At 42.0% G+C, this 17,329-nt stretch overlaps 1 protein-coding gene across 5 annotated transcripts in view; it reads right to left on the bottom strand.

Moving 5' to 3' along the window:
- Positions 1–17,329, bottom strand: part of AFG2A (AFG2 AAA ATPase homolog A) — a 739,142-nt gene that overhangs the window by 415,219 nt on the left and 306,594 nt on the right. The window lies entirely within an intron of this gene.

Below are 17,329 nucleotides of genomic sequence, written 5' to 3'. Positions count from 1 at the left end.
GGTAAAGAAAAAAAAATGGCACCATTTTCCGAGACCTGTAGCGACTCCATTATTCGTGATCTCGGGCTGGGTGAGGGCTTATTTTTTGCACGCCGATCTGATGTTTTTATTGACATCATTTTGGTGTAGATACAATTTTTTGAGCTCCCGTTATTGCATTTTATTTCAAAGTAGTGGCAATTACGCCATTTAGTGATCGGGTTAATTCTTTTTTTATATTGATAGATTGGTCGATTCTGAACGCGGCAATACCAAATATGTATATGGTTGATTTTTTTTTAATAGTTTTATTTTGAATGGGGCGAGAAAGGGGGATGATTTGAACTTTTATATATTTTTTTAATATTTTTAAAAGCATTTTTTTTTACTTTTTGCATGCTTGAGTATCTCCTTGGGACACTAAAAGATGCAGCTGTCTGATCTCTTCTACTACACACAGGTGATGATCAGATCGCCTGTGTGTAGCATAAATGCTCACTTGCTATGAGGGCAGACCACCGGGCGGCGTTCATAGCAATCTGGCCATGACAGCTATAGAGGTCTGCTGGAAACCTCTGGTTGTCCTGCAGACGCAGCAGTGACCCGCGATCATGAGACAGGACCACTGATGGGCAGGATTGGTGACGCGCTTCCGATAAGAGCAAGTTAAATGCCGTTGACAGAAATCGACAGCGGCATTTAACTAGTTAACAGCCGCGGGTGGATCACGATTCCACCCGCAGTTGTTGCAAGCACATGTCAACTGTATATATCAGCTGTCATGTGCCTGGAAAGGTGTGGTCTCAACGCCGAAGCCCGCATCAAACAGGGGGAGTCCGACAGCATCATACTATTGCGCCCGATGTCGGAAAGGGGTTAATTGTGCTCATCTGGCAAACTAATTATCACAATTGATTAGATTGATTGCAGTGATCTAAGAAACCCGAGACACAATAATATCCATGAGTTTATTAAAAAAAATAAATAAATAAATTACATCATTTATCTGATTGTTGAAAGCTATCAGTTAGGGGAAGGGTACAAAAAAAATTCAAAAGCATTAAATGTACCATGGAACACAGTGAAGGCAGTCATCTAGAAGTGATTTAAATTTGGCACAACAGTGAAATTACCTATATCTGGACTTCCCTCAAAAATTGATAAAAAGACAAGGATAAAATTGGTTTGTGAGGCTGCCAAGAAGGCTACAGCAAAATTAAAAGAGCTGAAGGAACATCAGTGAAATATTGGTTGTATACTGCATGATGTGACAACAATCTACCATATTCGTCATATACAGTTGTGCGCAAAAGTTTACACACCCCGGCAGAATTTTTGCTTTCTTGGCCTTTTTTCAGAGAATATAAATGATAACACCAAACTCTCTACTCATTGTTAGTGGTTGGGTGAAGCCATTTATTGTCAAACTAACACAAACATCCAAATGACCCTGATCAAAAGTTCACATACCCCATTTATTAATACTGTGTTTTGCCCCCTCTAATACTCATGACAGCTTGAAGTCTTTTGTGGTAGTTGTGGATGAAGTTTTTTATTTTCTCAAATGGTAAAGCTGCCCACTCTTCTTGGCAAAAAGCTTCCAGTTCCTGTAAATTCTTGGGCTGTCTAGCATGAACTGCGTGCTTGAGATCTCCCCAGAGTGGCTCAATGATACTGAGGTCAGGAGACTGAGATGGCCACTCCAGAACCTTCACTTTGTTCTGCTGTAGCCAATGACAGGTTGACTTGGCCTTGTGTTTTGGATCGTTGTCATGTTGGAACATCCAAGTACGTCCCACGCGCAGGTTTTGGGCTGATGAGTGCAAATTTGCCTCTAGTATTTGCTGATAACGTGCTGCATTCATCTTTCTTTCAACTTTTACCAAGCTTCCTGTGCCTTTGTAGCGCACACATCACAAAACATCAGTGATTCACCTGTGCTTTACAGTAGGAATGGTGTTCCTTTCATTATAGGCCTTACTGATCTCTCTCCAAATGTAACTTTTATGGTTGTGGCAAAAAAGTTCAATTTTGATCCCATCACTCCAAACGTTTTGAGGCTTGTCTTTGTGCTGTTTTGCGTATTGTTGGCGAGATACTTTGTGGCATTTGTGCAGTAATGATTTTCTTTTGGCGACTCGACCATGCAGCCTATTTTTCTTCAAATGCATCCTTATTGTAGATCTTGAAGCAGCCGCTAGTTTTCAGAAAGTCCAGTATTTCAGCTGATGTTTTTTGTGGGTATTTCTTTGCATCCCAAACTCCTGGCAGTTGAGGACGACATTTTTGTTGGTCTACCTGACCGTGGTTTTGTTTTTATGGAGCCCCTGATTTTCCATTTGTTAATCACATTTTGAACGATGCTGACTGGTATTATCAATTCCTTGGATATCTTTTGGTATCCTTTTCATTTTTTCCCAAAATCTTTAACAAAAAGTAAATAAAACTGCATGTGTGTATTCAGATAATAGTGGAAATTCCCATTTTGCCAGACCCTTTCATACAAATAGAAAGGTGAAGACAAAATTTAACACCGTGCATCCACACGTTGTTGCACCTAACAGGAGTACGACAGAAGAAGAAAAAGAGTTTTCGGTCTTCCCTTTATTCAAGTAAACAAGGAATCTTTCATGATCCTGTCACACAAATGTTTATTTTAATGAAGACACTCCAGCCTTACGAGATCACAGCAAATGACAGCTAGTAGGAAAATATAAACTCCCATCTGTCTGGCTTTCAATGAGCCCCTTTGTGCATTGGTGTCCTTTCTGTTGCTATTCTATGCTGTGAGGAAGCCCCTGATGCTTGATGGAACTCAGGACCCCCATCCATCTTTACACAATAGCCATGCCTGACATCACTGCCTTTCATTCATCTTCATTTGTCCAATCACATCCTGTCATTCTTATGTAAATTGGACACTTGAGGATGCATCTTTTCTACACTCTGTGATAAGGTGGAGAAAGGCTGTCAAGGGCCCCAGGGTGCCATCAGGGACAGCAGACCCGGCCTTTATGCTGCGCCTTGTTCTTTGCATCCCAGCTAATGTGTGATTAACATCCAGCTCAATAGGAGACAAAGTAATCCCATTTCTCAGCTCCCCTAAACACCCACATGGCGGACAGTCAGCCTCTTATGACACTGCTTGCCTTCATTGTACTGGAAATTAATTCTTTAGATTTGAACATTCATACACATAGCCTGCAGTATTATGCAATCCACCAAGAATCAAGATTACAGAGAGAAGTGAAAAGCCCATTTACAACCGTAGTGGAAACAAGGCATGGTAAAAACTGGCTTTATTCATTTTTCTTTAGCTGTGTACAAAGTTTCATAAATTGTGAGACAAATACATGGACTTCAAATGGCCAAAAATTTGCAAAATCACACAAGATGCGCCGAATCTGCACTAAAGTTGGCTGAATATATATTTTATATGTTATTAATCTTAAAGAGCTATGCCTAAAAATTATAATTATTACCGTATTGTTCGGATTAAGGATGACTTGCTGATTGCTGAGGGTGCGACCACTGGAGATCCTAGCAATCAGGGGTCTGGAATGTCGAGGATGTGTCTCTGAATCTCCCTCTTGAACGGAGTGCAGGTGCACATGCACATTCATGGTCTACGGGAGCACAGGACAAAGTTGAACACAGCACTTGGCTTCCATAACAATGAGTGGAGCGGAGGATGTGCACCTACACTAAACTGTCAATTCTCAAGGTGCCAGAGCCCCGAACTCGGTATCACTGAGGTTTCCTGGTGGACCGGTCTCAGCAATCTTACCCCTATCCAATGGATAAGGGATAGTGGAATTCTTTTAGGGGAATAACCCTCAACGGGAATCTGTCATCAGGTTTTTGCCACGTCATCCGAGAGCAGCATAATGTAGAGACAGAAACCAGATTACAGTGATGAGTCATTTACTGGACTGCTTAGTGTAGTTTAGATAACATCACTGGTTTATCAGGAGGAAATATTCACTAGAGGACTAGTAATCTCGCTGCCAGGTAGTCCTCCATATTCATGAGCTCTGTATAACTCCAACCCCACCACTAATTGGCAGCTTTCTGTGGACACTTTCTACACGAGTAGACAGCAATCAGTGGTGTGGGTGGAAATATACAGCGCTCAGTATACAGACAACTGATCGATCTACCAAAATGACAGCAAGCAGCTGAGTGATACATCCCTGGAATCAGGGTCTTGAGGCTCAAAAGAAGGAGAGTTATTTGCTCAAATTTTTCTGGAATGGTTTTCTGTCACCACCTGAATTTGAGGAGCCCCTGGGGTGTTGGTACATGGGAAACCTCAGCAGAAGTGACCGTATTTTGGAAACTATACACATCAAGAAGCATTTATGAAGGGTTGCAGCTACAATTTTAATCCCAAAAGTTGTTTTCAAGAAAATTAATGTGTAGCAGACGGCAAAAAGAATAGTGCTATTCCCCCCTCCCCTAGTGAGGTTTATTATTTTTCAAAGTCCACAGTGTGACATAAGTGATATAGTAAATGTAATTGTATTATTAACGAGAAACCAAGCATATTATTTTTCTTTATGTTTTACTAATATTTTCAACAACTAAAAAACATTTAAAGTATTAATGTTTTAATAAAACAATAACTTAATGCTATAAAATATGAAACATAATTCAAAACATTTTCATATTTTTGACTTTTAAACACTAGGGGGAGCAGCTGCGGAAATTTGGGATCAAAACCTAGTGAAATGCTGGCTCACATTAACAACTGCAGTAAATGAAGGCGGGATCTGCACTAAGGTGTGTAAGGTCACCCCTCTCCTTCACTTCTGGGCGTTTGCAAAACGAGAAGTGAGGATGAAGTTTAGGGTCACAGTGGAAGACATTTTGTAGGTAACTGCAAATTGATACCGAAATATGAATGGTGTTTAGAAACACTGCTTACAGCGCCAATTCAGTCAAATATGATAGCATTAAATACACAACAAGCATCACACGTGATGGATTTAGATACACGGCTCAGCACACGACTTGGCTTAGATACATCGTGGAGAGAACTGTATCACACATGACAAGCTTAGATACACAGCTCAGTGGACTGTGTCACGCACGAAGGGATCAGATTCATGGCTGCATCACACATGACAGGCTTAGATACACAGCTCATCACACATGATGGGCTTAGATACAGGGCTCAACAGGATACATCATGAATCATGGGCTTAGATACGCGGCTCAGTGGACTGCATCACGCACAAAGCTTAGTTGTACAACTCAACTGACTGCATTATACATGAGGGATTAGATATACACTACCGTTCAAAAGTTTAGGGTCACTTAGAAATTTCCTTATTTTTGAAAAAAAGCAGTTTTTTTCCAATGAAGCAAACAATAAATGATTCATAAATACACTCTATACATTGTTAATGTGGTAAATGACTATTCTAGCTGCAAACATCTGGTTTGTAATGCAATATCTTCATAGGTGTATAGAGGCCCATTTCCAACAACCATCACTCCAGTGTTCTTATGGTACTTTGTGTTTGTTGACTGTGTAAGAAGGCTAGTGGATGGTTACAATACCCTTGAAAACCTTTGTGCAAGTATGTTAGCACAGCTGAAAACAGTTTGGCTGATTAGAGAAGCTATAATCCTGACCTTCCTTTGAGCTAGTTGAGAATCTGGAGCATTACATTTGTTGGTTCCTTTAAACTCTCAAAATGGCCAGAAAAAAATGAACTTTCATGTGAAACGCAACAGTCTATTCTTGTTCTTAGAAATGAAGGCTATTCCACATGAGAAATTGCCAAAAAACTGAAGCTTTCCTATAACGGTGTGTACTACTCCCTTCAGAGGAGAGCACTAACAGGCTCTCACCAGAGTAGAAAGAGAAGTGGGAGGCCCCGTTGCACAACTGAGCAACAAGACAAGTACATTAGAGTCTGTAGTTTGAGAAATCGATGCCTCACAGGTCCTCAACTGGCAGCTTCATTAAATAGTACATGCAAAACGCCAGTGTCAACGTCTACAGTGAAGAGGCAACTCCGGGATGCTAGCCTTCAGGTCAGAGTGGCAAAGAAAAAGTCATATCTGAGACTGGCTAATAAAAGGAAAAGATTAATATGGGCAAAAGAACACAGACATTGGACAGAGGAAGATTGGAAAAAAGTGTTATGGACAGACGAATTCAAGTTTGAGGTGTTTGGATCACACAGAAGAACATTTGTGAGGTGCAGAATAACTGAAAAGATGCTGGAAGAGTGCCTGCAGCCATCTGTCAAGCATGGTGGAGGTAATGTGATGGTCTGGGGTTGCTTTGGTGCTGGCAAAGTGGGAGATTTGTACTAGGTAAAAGGGATTTTGAATAAGGAAGGCTATCACTCCATTTTGCAATGCCATACCCTGTGGACATCGCTTGATTGGAGCCAATTTCATCCTACAACAGGACAATGACCCAAAGCACACCTCCAAATTATGCAAGAACTATTTAGGGAAGAAGCATGCAGCCGGTTTTCTGTCGGTAATGGAGTGGCCAGCGCAGAAACCAGATCTCAACCCCATTGAGCTGTTGTGGGAGCAGCTTGACCGTATGGTACGCAAAAAGTGCCCATCAAGCCAAACCAACTTGTGTGAGGGGCTTCTGGAAGCATGGGGAGAAATTTCTCCAGATTACCTGAGCAAATTAACTGCTAGAATGCCAAAAGGTCTGCAATGCTGTAATTAATACAAAGGGAACATTCTTTGACGAAAGCAAAGTTTGAAGGAAAAAATTATTATTTCAAATAAATATATTTTTTTTTAACCTCGTCAACGTTTGATATAGATTTTAAATTCATTTGGCAACTTATTTCATTAATAAGAGTATGAGTTTTCATGGAAAACACAAAATTGTCTGGGTGACCCCAAACTTTTGAACGGTATTGTATGGCTAAATCACAGATAATGGCCTTAAGATTTTTGGCTCTGCTCAGTCAGTGAAAAGCCTCATTTAGATGTCAGTAATGACATATGAATGATATATAATAAATTGGGCACAGTAATACAGTACAAGATGTGTTGCAAATATTTTCATAAGTATGTGGGAAAGTTATGAAATGTCCTATATACACTGTGTGCAGAATTATTTGGCAAATGAGTATTTTGATCACATCATACTTTATACACATGTTGTCCTACTGCAAGCTGTATAGGCGTGAAAGCCAACTGAAAAATTATGTAAATCAGGTGCTTTGCATCTCTGTAATGAGGAGGGGTGTGGTCTAATGACATCAACACCCTATATAAGGTGTGCTTAATTATTAGGCAACTTTCCTTTCCTTTGGCAAAATGGGTCCGAAGAAAGATTTGACGGACTCTGAAAAGTCAAAAATTGTGAGATGTCTTGCAGAGGGATGCAGCAGTCTTGAAATTGCCAAACTTTTGAAGCGTGGATCACCGAACAATCAAGCATTTCATGGCAAATAGCCAACAGGGTCGCAAGAAGCATGCTGATAAAAAAAAAAGCTCAAAATAACTGCCCATGAATTGAGGAAAATCAAGGGTGAAGCTGCCAAGATGCCATTTGCCACCGGTTTTGCCATATTTCAGAGCTGCAACGTTACTGGAGTATCAAAAAGCACAAGGTGTGCCACACTCAGGGACATGGCCAAGGTAAGGAAGGCTGAAAAATAACCACCTTTGAACAAGAAACATAAGATAAAACGTCAAGACTGGGCCAAGAAATATCTTAAGACTGATTTTTCTAAGGTTTTATGGACTGATGAAATGAGAGTGACTCTTGATGGGCCAGATGGATGGGCCCGAGGCTGGATCAGTAAAGGGCAGAGAGCTCCACTCAGACTCAGATGCCAGCAAGGTGGAGGTGGGGTACTGGTATGGGCTGGTATCATCAAAGATGAACTTGTGGGACCTTTTCGGGTTGAGGATGGAGGGAAGCTCAACTCCCAGACCTACTGCCAGTTTATGGAAGACACCTTCTTCAAGCAGTGGTACAGGAAGAAGTCGGTATCATTCAAGAAAAACATGATTTTCATGCAGGACAATGCTCCATCACATACATCCAAATACTCCACAGTGTGGCTGGCCAGTAAAGGTCTAAAAGAAGAAAAAATAATTACATGGCCCCCTTGTTCACCTGATCTGAACCCCATAGAAAATCTGTGGTCCCTCATAAAATGTGAGATCTACAAGGAGGGAAAACAGTACACCTCTCGGAAAACATTGTCTGGGAGGCTGTGGTGGCTGCTGTACGCAATGTGGATCATAAACAGATCAAGCAACTGACAAAATCTATGCATAAAAAAGGAGGAGACAGAAGCGCACAATAGGGTCTTATCCAGTGATATAAACGTTTCACAGATATGGATCCACTCACCTGGTTCAGTTGTGTGAAACACAACAACCATAAGCACAAATGGGTAGGATCCGATGAACTGCAGCAATCAGCCGGTCACTAGAATTGCATATATAAGGAGGCGAGAAATCCGGCTTTCAGGATCGCGCTGTTCCAGTCCAAAGTTCACAAGGAGTTAATCCAAGGACCAAGCAGTGATTATAACTTCCTTTTTATTCCATAAACTCTACGCGTTTCGTGTACACACTGTACACTTCCTCAGGAGAAAAAGTTACACTGGCATCACATTCCATTCTCCTTATATACTAGCTTCCCCAGGAAGTGAGGTAGATGCTCATTGCACTCAAAAAATTCACACATAATCAACATAATATAAAATCACAAAAATCACTAAAATTGATATGATGCACTAAGAAATTTAGATTTTTATTGAGTATAATCATAATTTTATTATAATGTTTTACATTTTTTCTAATGTGAAGTTTTACTTTTGTGTGTTTCCATAGAAGTGTGTTTTTTATAGATGAATTTTAGTGATTTTTGTGATTTTATATTATGTTGATTATGTGTGAATTTTTTGAGTGCAATGAGCATCTACCTCACTTCCTGGGGAAGCTAGTATATAAGGAGAATGGAATGTGATGCCAGTGTAACTTTTTCTCCTGAGGAAGTGTACAGTGTGTACACGAAACGCGTAGAGTTTATGGAATAAAAAGGAAGTTATAATCACTGCTTGGTCCTTGGATTAACTCCTTGTGAACTTTGGACTGGAACAGCGCGATCCTGAAAGCCGGATTTCTCTCCTTCTTATATATGAAAATCTATGCATGGAAGGCTTTTGAGTGTCATCGTAAAGAAAGGTGGCAATATCGGTCACTGATTTTTTTTGCTTTTGTTTTTGAATGTCAGAAATGTTTAATTCTAAATTTTGTGTTGTTATATTGGTTTACCTGGTGAAAATAAACAAGTGAGATGGGTAAATATATGGTTTTTATTAAGTTGCCTAATAATTCTGCACAGTAATAGTTGCCTGAAAAAAACAGATATCCTCCTAAGATAGCCAAATCTAAAAAAAAAACCCACTCCAACTTCCAAAAATATTAAGCTTTGATATTTATGAGTCATTTGGGTTGATTGAGAACATAGTTGTTGTTCAATAATAAAACGAATCCTCTCAAATACAACTTGCCTAATAATTCTGCACGCTGTGTAAAAATCCGTTCTGTTCCTGATGCTTTTAATTTAAATGAATCTGTGCTGCACTTTATGTACATGCTCAGCAGTGAGGCAATGCTGTGGAGTCGTAGTGGAGATGAATCTGTGCAGCGCTTAATGTACATGCTCAGTAGTGAGGCAGTGCTGTGGAGTCGTGGAGATGAATCTGTGCTGCACTTTATGCACATGCTCAGTAGTGACCAGTGCTGTGGAGTCATAGTGGAGATGAATCTGTGCTGCGCTTTATGTACATGCTCAGTAGTGAGGCAGTGCTGTGGAGTCATAGTGGAGATGAATCTGTGCTGAACTTTATGTACATGCTCATTAGTGACCAGTGCTGTGCAGTCGTAGTGGAGATGAATCTGTGCTGCACTTTATGTACATGCTCAGTAGTGAGGCAGTGCTGTGGAGTCGTAGTGGAGATGAATCTGTGCTGCACTTTATGTACATGCTCAGTAGTGAGGCAGTGCTGTGGAGTCATAGTGGAGATGAATCTGTGCTGCACTTTATGCACATGCTCAGTAGTGACCAGTGCTGTGGAGTCGTAGTGGAGATGAATCTGTGCTGCACTTTATGTACATGCTCAGTAGTGAGGCAGTGCTGTGGAGATGAATCTGTGATGCACTTTATGCACATGCTCAGTAGTGAGGCAGTGCTGTGGAGTCGTAGTGGAGATGAATCTGTGCTGCACTCTATGTACATGCTCAGTAGTGACCAGTGCTGTGGGGTTGTAGTGGAGATGAATCTGTGCTGCACTTTATGCACATGCTCAGTAGTGACCAGTGCTGTGGAGTCGTAGTGGAGATGAATCTGTGCTGCACTTTATGTACATGCTCAGCAGTGAGGCAATGCTGTGGAGTCGTAATGGAGATGAATCTGTGCTGCGCTTTATGTACATGCTCAGTAGTGAGGCAGTGCTGTGGAGTCATAGTGGAGATGAATCTGTGCTGCCCTTTATGTACATGCTCAGTAGTGAGGCAGTGCTGTGGAGTCACAGTGGAGATGAATCTGTGCTGCACTTTATGGCTTTATGGTAGTGACCAGTGCTGTGGAGTCGTAGTGGAGATGAATCTGTGCTGCACTTTATGTACATGCTCAGTAGTGACCAGTGCTGTGGGGTTGTAGTGGAGATGAATCTGTGCTGCACTTTATGTACATGCTCAGTAGTAGTGAGGCAGTGCTGTGGAGTTGGAGGTGAGATGAATCTGTGCTGCACTTTATGTACATGCTCAGTAGTGAGACCGTGCTGTGGAGTCATAGTGGAGATGAATCTGTGCTGCACTTTATATACATGCTCAGTAGTGAGGCTGTGCTGTGGGGTCGTAGTGGAGATGAATCTGTGCTGCACTTTATGGACATGCTCAGTAGTGAGGCAGTGCTGTGGAGTCGTAGTGGAGATTAATCTGTGCTGCACTTTATGTACATGCTCAGTAGTGAGGCCGTGCTGTGGAGTCGTAGTGGAGATGAATCTGTGCTGCACTTTATGTACATGCTCAGTAGTGAGGCAGTGCTGTGGAGTCGTAGTGGAGATGAATCTGTGCTGCACTTTATGTACATGCTCAGTAGTGAGGCAGTGCTGTGGGGTTGTAGTGGAGATGAATCTGTGCTGCATTTTATGTACATGCTCAGTAGTGAGGCCGTGCTGTGGAGTCGTAGTGGAGATGAATCTGTGCCGCACTTTATGTACATGCTCAGTAGTGAGGCAGTGCTGTGGGGTTGTAGTGGAGATGAATCTGTGCTGCACTTTATGTACATGCTCAATAGTGAGGCAGTGCTGTGGGGTTGTAGTGGAGATGAATCTGTTCTGCTCTTTATGTATATGCTAAGTAGTGAGGCAGTGCTGTGGGGTTGTAGTGGAGATGAATCTGTGCTGCACTTTATGTACATGCTCAGTAGTGAGGCAGGGCTGTGTAGTTGGAATTATGGAGTTGGGAGTCAGGGAAATTGAAGAGCCCTGCTTTTTACTATAAATCCAATTTCTCCCTAAAAATGATGATTGTGTCACTGTAGGTTTTTGGGTTATTTTGTCAATGGAGCTGGGGAAGATCTTATTTTTGCATGCTGAACCGTAGTGTTTACTGGTACTATTTTGGGGCTCATCAGACTGAGTGCTTTTTATTCAGTTTTTCTAAGTGGAATGATTATATACAGTGGGGAAAAAAATTATTTAGTCAGTCAGCAATAGTGCATGTTCCACCACTTAAAAAGATGAGAGGCGTCTGTAATTTACATCATAGGTAGACCTCAACTATGGGAGACAAACTGAGAAAAAAAAATCCAGAAAATCACATTGTCTGTTTTTTTTTCATTTTATTTGCATATTATGGTGGAAAATAAGTATTTGGTCAGAAACAAGCAATCAAGATTTCTTGCTCTCACAGACCTGTAACTTCTTCTTTAAGAGTCTCCTCTTTCCTCCACTCATTACCTGTAGTAATGGCACCTGTTTAAACTTGTTATCAGTATAAAAAGACACCTGTGCACACCCTCAAACAGTCTGACTCCAAACTCCACTATGGTGAAGACCAAAGAGCTGCCAAAGGACACCAGAAACAAAATTGTAGCCCTGCACCAGGCTGGGAAGACTGAATCTGCAATAGCCAACCAGCTTGGAGTGAAGAAATCAACTGTGGGAGCAATAATTAGAAAATGGAAGACATACAAGACCACTGATAATCTCCCTCGATCTGGTGCTCCACGCAAAATCCCACCCCGTGGGGTCAGAATGATCACAAGAACGGTGAGCAAAAATCCCAGAACCACGCGGGGGGACCTAGTGAATGAACTGCAGAGAGCTGGGACCAATGTAACAAGGCCTACCATAAGTAACACACTACGCCACCATGGACTCAGATCCTGCAGTGCCAGACGTGTCCCACTGCTTAAGCCTGTACATGTCCGGGCCCGTCTGAAGTTTGCTAGAGAGCATTTGGATGATCCAGGGGAGTTTTGGGAGAATGTCCTATGGTCTGATGAAACCAAACGGGAACTGTTTGGTAGAAACACAACTTGTCGTGTTTGGAGGAAAAAGAATACTGAGTTGCATCCATCAAACACCATACCTACTGTAAAGCATGGTGGTGGAAACATCATGCTTTGGGGCTGTTTCTCTGCAAAGGGGCCAGGACGACTGATCCGGGTACATGAAAGAATGAATGGGGCCATGTATCGTGAGATTGAGTGCAAACCTCCTTCCATCAGCAAGGGCATTGAAGATGAAACGTGGCTGGGTCTTTCAACATGACAATGATCCAAAGCACACCGCCAGGGCAACGAAGGAGTGGCTTCGTAAGAAGCATTTCAAGGTCCTGGAGTGGCCTAGCCAGTCTCCAGATCTCAACCCTATAGAAAACCTTTGGAGGGAGTTGGAAGTCCGTGTTGCCAAGCGAAAAGCGAAAAACATCACTGCACTAGAGGAGATCTGCATGGAGGAATGGGCCAACATACCAACAACAGTGTGTGGCAACCTTGTGAAGACTTACAGAAAACGTTTGACCTCTGTCATTGCCAACAAAGGATATATCACAAAGTATTGAGATGAAATTTTGTTTCTGACCAAATACTTATTTTCCACCATAATATGCAAATAAAATGAAAAAAAAAACAGACAATGTGATTTTCTGGATTTTTTTTTCTCAGTTTGTCTCCCATAGTTGAGGTCTACCTATGATGTAAATTACAGACGCCTCTCATCTTTTTAAGTGGTGGAACTTGCACTATTGCTGACTGACTAAATACTTTTTTGCCCCACTGTAATTGCGTTTCTGGCTTAGTGTTTTCATGCTCACATTTCCTAAGTTGGGTTATTATAGACACTGTGATACCAAATATGTATAGTTTATACTTTATAACGATCTCACATTAAAATACCAATTAAAAAATTAGGGTCTGTGTGTTGCCATATTCTACGAGTCATAAGTATATTATTTTCTGTGACAAGTGTATGAATGCTTGGTTTTTTTACCAGCTGTAATTTTAGTTGGTTTATTGTTTGGGCTTGTGAAACTTTGATTGCATTTTGTAAATCTTTTTTTACGACAAAGGGAACAAAAACAGGAACTCTGTCTTATTTTTATGGTGTTCATAGAGAACTAAGTGACAAGTGAGCTTTATATTTTGGGTACCTACCGACATAGCGATCTAAAATATGTGCATTTTTTGCAATAATAAAGGAGTTAAAGGTGTTACCCATTTTCAGAATCTCTCATATCTTTCAGGCTTTATTCACCTTCCTTAGTCCATAGGTTACTGTTAAGGCCCCGTCACACTAAACGATGCACCAGCGATCCCAACAATGATACGACCTTGTCAGGATCGCTGGTGCCTCGCTACATGATCACTGGTGAGCTGCCAAACAGGCAGCTTCACCAGCAATCAGGACCAGCGAGGACGCTGGTATCAAAGGTAAATATCGGATAACTAAGTGCGCGTTACTTAGTTACCCGCTGTGTACCTTAGATACCTGCGTGCTCGCGCTAGGACGCTGGTATCAAAGGTAAAAATCGGGTAACTAAGCACGCGCGGCACTTAATTACCCGATATTTACCTTAGATACCAGCTCCCAGTGTCTGCTTACAGCGCTGGGAGCTCGCTCATCGTCGGTCTCCCGCTGCCACTCGCAGCGATGCGCGCTGGCCAGCGGGAAACCAACGATCAAAAAATGGCCCAGGATGTTCAAGCACGATCAGCGATACCCAGCGGGGGGGCCGGTCGCTGATGTGTGTCACGCACAGCAAGATCGCTGTTGCGTCACAAAATCAGCGATCTCACTGTGTGTGACAGGGCCTTTACTGTCTGTAGGCTTGATGTCACATCAAAAAGCACAATGCTGAATGGCCATGCCCGTGTAGAAGGTACAAGACACTCAGTCACTGCTCAGACTGGCTGCATTGCAGATGACCTAACGTTAGCTTTGCAGACAATAACATACACCGTGAGTATTGGTGGATAGAGATGAGCGAATTTGATCAGGTCAGGGCTTAGTTGGCAAGCTATAGCGCTTACCGAATAAGCTGCAGAGGGAACCCGGCTTCCTGGATCGCTCCCGATAATCAGCTGTTCAGCTCCGTAGCTGCATGTGTCGCGGCTGTGTGACAGACACAGCACATGCATGGAGAGCCCAACAAACATTTTTCTAAACATTTTATGTACTTTGCTGGTGTGATACAGGAGGTGATCACACAACTCTTTCCTGTCTACACTGCAGCATGGAATCTTCTCCAAAGCCCCACTATCCTCCTGTACAACGGCTATTGAGTTTGAGGGGGGATTGCAACTACAAATGTGACCCAGACTAGAGTTGCCGCTGTAGTGATGACCCAGACCAAGATATCTTGGATTGAAATGGGAGTTGGGAATAACAGCTGTAGCCACCCGCGCTGCTCATCGAGCTTGGTTGTAAATACAACAATGATAAGATTCTTATCTCATTTTGAAGCTGACAATCTGTAATTGCAGTCCCGGCTGAGATATGGCAATTTGTAGCGAGGATGTATCTAACACGTACTTGGCTACATTGTTGCCACCCTGCAAGGACATATGAGATACGTTCTTGGCAAGGAAATGGTTAAAGGCATTCACTTAATCTTTATTTTTGACCACTCCATACTCGAATTGAAAAACAGCTTTTTAACGTGCAGTACTGGAGAAGATATATGGACAGGTTCGGTCACCTACTCCTCCATCAACTCCTATGTTCTGCAGTCAAAATTACGTTCCATATCACTTTACTTAATATAAAGATAAAACCTTTAACCCAGAACACTGGTCTTAGCGTCTGAGCAAAAATGATTATCAAATTGGATTCCCAGCCCACTTCGGCAGTGACGATAACATGCTAGAGGCTAACAGTGTGCTTGGATTTCACATGGCCGGCTGGTTAAAGTGGTCGCCACGTTCCACTGGAGAGAATCAGGAAGAGAAGCTAGTTGGCAAGAGACCAGAAGTGTGCAAATCGCATATGATCAGCCATGTGATGACCAGTAAGCACACCCGAATCCTAACAGTGCGTATGTTACAAAGCATTTGCTATTAACCAAGCAGACGCATGGACCTTCCTGGGCTGGTACTATAAAGTGGGCAAAATTTTGCTATCCAACGTAGTAATTCTTGTTCCTGCACTTACAGTATATCACAAAAGTGAGTGCACCCTTCACATTTTTCTAAATAGCTGTGTGTTGATTTAGAGGACACACCAAATTTACATTGTTATACAAGCTGTACACTACTTTACATTGTATCAAAGGTTCATATCTTCAGTGTTGTCTCATGAATAGATATAATAAAATATTTACAAAAATGTGAGGGGTGTTCTCACTTTTGTGATATAGTGTATCTATATTGCTGTCTCATCTTAAAATCTATAGGGTCATCTAACTAAAACTAACTTCATAAGTTCAGTGCTAAAACAGTCTGTAAACTATTGTATAAAGTTTAATAATATAGATCCTTAGCAAAAAAAAAAAAAAAGGATCACACATACAAGAGTAAGGGTGAGTGCACATAGTGCGGATTGAGCTGCGGATTTTTCAGTGCGGATTTGCAGGTAAAGTGACCTGCAGTTTACCTGCGGATTTGCCAGCGGTTTTCCCCTGCGGTTTGACACCTGGACAATGGAACAGGTGTCAAAGCGCTGCGGAATCCGCAGAGAGAATTGAATTGCTGCGGATTTAAAATCACACAAATCCGCGTGGAAAAATCCGCAGCATGTGCACTGCGGTTTTGAAATCCCATTGATTTGCATTGTACTGTACAATGCCTACGGATCCGCAGAGGCAAATCCGCTGCGGATCCAGAGCAAAATCCGCACTGTGTGCACATAACCTAACAAGTAATTCACACACTTGCATATGACATTTGATGCAAAAGGAGAACTGAACTGTTTTGGTTAGGCTGGTTTCACATTTGCATATGGAGGAGATGCGGAGGGATGTGGACGTCCTCCGTGAAGCTGCGCCCACGGCCGCACCTCCACCGGTCAGCCCCGCCTCCTTCAGCATGCGACCTGCCTACCCTATCTTTAGCATTAGGTACGCAGGTCCTGCGGATGCCTAATCTATGTAGTCTACTCGGGGTCAGGTAGGATAGATGTAGGATATATAGTTGAATTAACTTATTAATTGCGGCTGGCGACACCATCATATGTGCCTCTAGGGCATTATTCCACGGATCATCAGTGATAAAAGGGATTAATTGCCGTCATTTACTCTCAACAGCAAGTTGAGTAGAAGCAATCCTGGAGTTTAGTAGAAAGGTATATAGGGAAGATATCACGCCCATGGGTCCTTGAGTTGTTAGCACTCCTATCAATGGATATCTGGATATTCGCAGCCTAGGAAATGGAAACTGGCGCATTATGGCATGTCTCATTTGCAAATATCTCTAAAAATCCCTATGAGGGATCCCAAATTTTATATGAATTTGTTCAAATGATAATAAAGTTTCATTTTCAAAAATCTGATTAAGTGTTGCTACTCCATATTGCTTCCAGAAAATTGGGTCCTGCAAGTTTTTGAAGTGTGGAAACTCGGGATTATCCCATAATTGAGTCTCTCCCATTTGGTCAGTGAATTTCATGATACGCTTATGTTGTAGCTGCTTTTTGTCCTGACCAAGCTTCAGATCTTGCCAGATCACGTGAGGCCGGATTACGAGGTTTCGCCCTTCTGTTGCAAGCGCTTGGAGACAAAGAGACTCAACACACACAAGCCGTGGTCAAATCACTTTATCTGACGGAATGAAATATCAGGAAACTTTTATACCATTTACAACAATATGTGACTCTATGGAGCTCATTTGGCC

Source organism: Dendrobates tinctorius, unplaced genomic scaffold (genome assembly GCF_039654945.1).
Source record: "Dendrobates tinctorius isolate UK_male_01 unplaced genomic scaffold, ASM3965494v1 ptg000030l, whole genome shotgun sequence".
Classification (NCBI taxonomy): domain Eukaryota; kingdom Metazoa; phylum Chordata; class Amphibia; order Anura; family Dendrobatidae; genus Dendrobates; species Dendrobates tinctorius.
Note: the sequence above shows the minus strand (reverse complement) of the source record. Positions and strands in the feature narration are given on the sequence as shown.